Genomic DNA, 5,346 nt, shown 5'->3' with positions numbered 1-5,346 from the left:
AACCCTAAAGTTCCAATCTTTGACAAGTTAAGTTTAAAATTTTAATCTTTGTTTCCTTTTTAACCCTAAAGTTTTAATCTTTGACAATTTGAGTTTAAAGTTTTAATCTTTGGTAATTTAACCCCTTTCATTATTTGATTTTTCACTTCTAATTCAAAAGTTTCCATCTTATACAATTTAACCCTAAAGTTTCAATCTTTGGCAAGTTAAGTTTAAAATTTTAATCTTTGTTTCCTTTTTAACCCTAAAGTTTTAATCTTTGACAATTTGAGTTTAAAGTTTTAATCTTTGGTAATTTAACCCCTTTCATTATTTGATTTTTCACTTCTAATTCAAAAGTTTCCATCTTATACAATTTAACCCATTTGATTAATTTGATTTTTCATTTCTAATTCAAAAGTTTCCACTTTTGCGATTTAACCACTTTGATTTTTTTACTTATGTGTTGTAATCTTGGCTTTGTGGGTTTTTCAAAGAAAAAATTGTTATGCATATGATTGTTGCAATCTATCCTCATAACTTTTTTTTATTTTCAACGTTGGCCCTTTAAAGTTTTCATTTTCTACAATTTTTTCGTTTTATGCTTCGTTCTAAATTTTGTGACTTAACACATCGCAACGTGCGTCTTTTGTTTAACGTTTTTACGTTTCGTTCTAAATTTTGCAAGTTAACACGATGCAACGTGCGTGTGTGGGTGAACGTTTTTATACCGTCTATTTTTTCCCGTTTGACAGGTTCAACATAACGTGCGCGTCCTAAATCGACTTAGTTATAACTAAAAAATCCCCGCCGCAACGCGGCGGGTCGTAATTCTAGTTTAAATAATAAACCAAAACGATTATCACGAAAAGAAGATTGAGAAGAGATATTCTCAACTACAGAATCTGAATTAAACAATTAATTTTGTATCCCAAGCCAATATCTATATATATTCTAAAGTTTAGTTATATGTTCTATTTTAAAACCAAAATTTATGGTTGTTTTAAATGAGGTCATTTACATATATCCCCCTCCTAAGATCATTTATTACATATATACTCAACCCATAAAATCATTTACATATTTCCTCCTTTTAAACCATACATATTACATATTTACCCATTTTATTAAAATTACTCCTATTGAATTACTATTTTACCCTTAATGAACTTATTAAATGATTATTACATTTTTCCCCTTTCTAATACCATTACTTACATATTTTATGATTTAATGTGTAATATAATTGTTTACAAATAAGATATTAACCTAATGATATGAATTCATTTTTTTTTTATAAGCCCTGCCTATTTTTTTATAAGCTTCTGCCTCTGTTATGTGAAAATTGAACGTTTAGCTTATATATAATACGTCATAGCTCTTAAGCATTATTTATTTTAAAGAGAACAGTCATGCGACCATGGTTTAAAAATTTACTTTTGCTATAAAACAGTTTTTTCAATATTATTTGAATGTTTTTAAAGTCAAAATTTATGATGTTATAAATTCAACACTTAAAACAATATTGATTAAAAAAATATATTCCAAAATCATAATCTAAAAGTTTACAAATAATGAAATAGAGGTAAATTAGAAGTCTTTAAGTTAAAAAATATTAAATGGAATTCAAAGAGAAGTAATTTACCTATTTAACTTTAACATTAATCCCTGTTTACCATTTTTTCTCAATAACTCCTTGGAAACTAAAGAGTTTCCTACAACTTGCAATTGCAGTTGAATCGTTTACTTTTAATTAAAATTTATTTATTTATCAATTTATCAACTATTATTTACTTCCTTTTCACATTCACATTCACATAACACTACGTCTATAAAGTTAGATACATCCAGGGTTAAAGAAAGAGAGAGAGAGGGGCCTGAAGAGAGAGTGGACGGTCGCCGGCTACATTACCCGGTGATCATCTGTTACTCAGGAGATGACGACGAGGGTGATGGGGGTAACATCACCGCTCAAGGGTGACATATAGTGACGATGGTGACGGTAGTTCGCCGGTGGTCAGCAGCCACATCTTTGAGTGACGACTAGGGTTCCGAAGAACGAACCGGGTGATGTGATGGGGTAACGACTTCAGTCAAGGTAAGGTAACGGAGGATCGAAGGTGGTATACGAAGTGTCATCCGCATTTTCCGCCTGCTCTTCTCCTCTACTCCTCCGGCAAGGGACTCCTTATCACTTTTCGAGGTACGGTTGCTCTATTCCCTGCTATTTCTCTCAACTGGTATGTTTTTTTTCTTTTGTCTTTATCTGATTTAGAGCTTCATACGTCTTTAATAATTGGATGGTTATAAAAAAGTTTCATGCAAATATATGTATTGAATATGGTTATATGCAATTCCTTTAACTGTTTTATGTATTTTGGAATGTTACTTTGATGAGCAATTACGGACCATCTGAAAGATAAAGAAAGGGTTCCGGCCACGATTCTGACCGGATGTCTCTTATATGGAGATAGTCGTGCACGATTAGTTGGTTTGTTTGTCTAAATACTCATATACATCTCGCCTCTGATTGGGTTCAGATCTTTTTTATTCGTGTCATAGGTCTGATTGCAAGGGTTTTTTCTTTTCGTATTCTGATTTGGTTCAGGTACGTTTTTATTTCCAGTTTGTTTAGTCGCATTATTTTGAGTTTTGATATAGAAAGAGTTCGTGGAAATAATAACATATTCGGTGGTGTTACAAATGGATATTTTGCTTTCACTGAGGAACACCAGTAACTGTGTGGATACAGGTGCATTGCCTCCATTTCAGTTCAGCTATTTGAGAAATGTGAGTTTCTTACTTTCATTGGTTTTCATTTTATTTGATGTATATGAATAAGAATGCATAATCATAATGTTTTAGTTGCTAAATTTGTGGTCTCTTTGTTCTAATTGTGGAAGAATTGTTGTGCTCTGCTATTTCTGGTCTAATTTCTTCTTAATTAGTTGTCTTTTTCCTTGCCTGCAGAGGAAATCATTATCTGAGTTTTGGCGGGATTGTCCTATTGTGAGTATATATTTTAGCTTATTTAATGATTTGTTTATTTTGTGTTGATTTATTTCATGATTTCATCCTGTTTGTGGCCTTTTAATGAATGAGAGCTTTTTTGTTGAATGTGTTAATGAATGACAAAGAAGATTGTTACTAACAGATCTTTTCATTTTTTTTGAAGCTGGCTGATAATTCAAAGGAGCATAATTGCATGCCTTATGAACATTATACCGCAACATTACTTGCAGTATGTTCATATTATCAGTATATTTGTATTCTATCTTCAAGAAATACAAGCAACTAACTTCGCTTACCATTATGTTCATCATTTGTAAATTGGCTTAAAATAATCAGCAAAAAGGCCTTGAAGGAGAACCCACAAATAGGAGTTTAACTCACACTTCATGGGTATCTCATCAAGCAAAGGTCGTGAAAGGCAAGGATGGCATCCTATGACGGCCAAATCTACAAATTTGTTGTTGCTACTCCCATTATTCATTCAGTGGTCTCATTCACACTTGATCACAATAAGGTTGCAAATCATACTGCTATAGTGCTATACTATGCCAACTCTACAATATAAATTTTTTAAGCAAATAAGATGAATAACTTTTGGTATGTACACTTTGACACCATATATCTTTCACTCATTGTTGCATTCTAAATCTTAGGTGGTTCATGACGAGTGCCCACCTACCGAATAAAAGAAGCAAGTTAGTACACAGAGTCTTCCCTCGCCCAATTAACCTGCTTCGCTTCGCTCGCTTCCATTTTGTTTCTATACTTTATTGGTCTTATAATACCTTTTGTTTATATTCATGGTAGTTGTTGATATTTTTACTTAGCGTTAAAGTTTATGTATAAGAAATCTATGATGTTAATAATGGCAGACTGGTTGTAATCTATTTTGTTACTGTTTCATGTTTCTTTACGTGCATACTGCAGTCGCTACACTCATAAGTTGGTTCACTTAAAAATTTGTTTATGTGTGTTCATTTACCTTCATTTATCTATGTTTAAGTTCGTTTAATAGTCATTTCAAGTTTTTAGGCAGTTACAATTTAGTGTGGTTTTATTTAATTTATTGTAGCATATTGTAATATGATTTAAGGTTTTCATATGGTAGTGAGTTCTCTCAATGATTTTTATGGGTTAGTCATGTATGGAGAGTCATGCGTGCACATATGTTAAGATATTTGATTTGACTAACTCATAGCCGTTGCTTATGTTTACTTGCTTAAACCTGTTGTAGACAAGAAACTACTAAGGGGAAGGGCGACTACATGGGCATGCATTAGCGGCAGAAGATTTCGTGAATTATTGAATAAACCGGAAGCTTTATGAACTCCTTTAAGTTTTTTTCCTGTAATGTTAATTTTTAGACTTGGCATACAAGTTTGTTCTTAAACACATTCCGCAAACAAAGTTTCCTGTGCTATGCACTCCTTAAATTTTGTGTGGCTGGCTTATGGTACAAGCTCTTATGACGTTTTGTATGGCTTCTCTTACATTGTCTTTTGGCTAATCACCTTTTATCCATGCATAAACATTTTTCCCGAACGCACCACAAAATGAAGGACACTAACTATTGGTCATGCCGTGCATCGCACGGGCCTACCCTCTAGTCTTTTTAAAATATGTGCTTGCTTATTGAGGTACATTATCATTTAATGCAATAATTAGTCACTAATTCGATTGCAAACTCTGATGAACATGGCCCAATTAGAAGGAAGTGTATAAAAAATAAATTATCGAGATAATAATTTATTTATTTATTTATTTATTTTGAACGAAAACACACTTTATATGTATATATATAAAGAGCCAGCACGAAACTAGGAAATACAAGACAACGCAAACAAAACTAAACAAACCGCAGCAAAGCGAACTACAAGACAACGCGAACAAAACACAGAATCTCTCCATTTTTCCCATAGGAGTGTCTTCAGTTTTGTCCGATTGCATACCCAAATAAAAGAGTCTTCCTTTACGAGTTCCGCCGTCTTTCGGACCAGAATGAACTTGTCTTCAAACGTCTTCAAGTTTCTAGCATGCCAAATTATCCAAACCGTTGCCACCGTAACCATGTACACAGGTCTTTTCCAGGTTTTTCCCACGGTGCACTCCGCAGTGGTCGTAACAATATCCTTGAGCGAGTTGAAAGTTGTGGGGAATGGAATTCTTAACCAAACCAAAATGTTCCCCCTTGAGCGAGAATGCGAGATAATGATTTATTTAAAAGGAAAACATGAAACATACTATAACTTAAACAAAGTGGTTAACTGGATAGTATTCTTTTGAAGTGGTCGATTATCAATCGAATCGGTTTAATTTATAACTTAAACAAAGTGGTTATCTGGATAATATTTTTGC

General features: G+C 32.9%; 1 long non-coding RNA gene across 4 annotated transcripts; it reads left to right on the top strand.

Annotated features, from left to right (window-relative positions):
• Window positions 1–1,873: 1,873 nt before the first annotated feature.
• On the top strand, window positions 1,874–4,328 carry LOC110883541. Of its 4 annotated transcripts, none has more exons than XR_004869971.1 (7): window positions 1,874–2,182; window positions 2,542–2,587; window positions 2,732–2,769; window positions 2,950–2,988; window positions 3,155–3,220; window positions 3,328–3,505; window positions 3,645–3,726. It is a non-coding gene; the product is annotated as an uncharacterized LOC110883541 (long non-coding RNA). The 4 variants fall into 4 exon arrangements; XR_004869970.1 differs by lacking the exon at window positions 1,874–2,182 and adding an exon at window positions 2,446–2,470; XR_002560505.2 differs by lacking the exon at window positions 1,874–2,182 and adding an exon at window positions 4,226–4,328 and having other exon boundaries at window positions 2,494–2,587; window positions 3,645–3,686.
• Window positions 4,329–5,346: the final 1,018 nt, after the last annotated feature.

The sequence above is a fragment of the Helianthus annuus genome, chromosome 10, assembly GCF_002127325.2.
Source record: "Helianthus annuus cultivar XRQ/B chromosome 10, HanXRQr2.0-SUNRISE, whole genome shotgun sequence".
In the NCBI taxonomy this organism is placed as follows: domain Eukaryota; kingdom Viridiplantae; phylum Streptophyta; class Magnoliopsida; order Asterales; family Asteraceae; genus Helianthus; species Helianthus annuus.
This window is presented reverse-complemented; position numbering and strand designations above follow the sequence as displayed.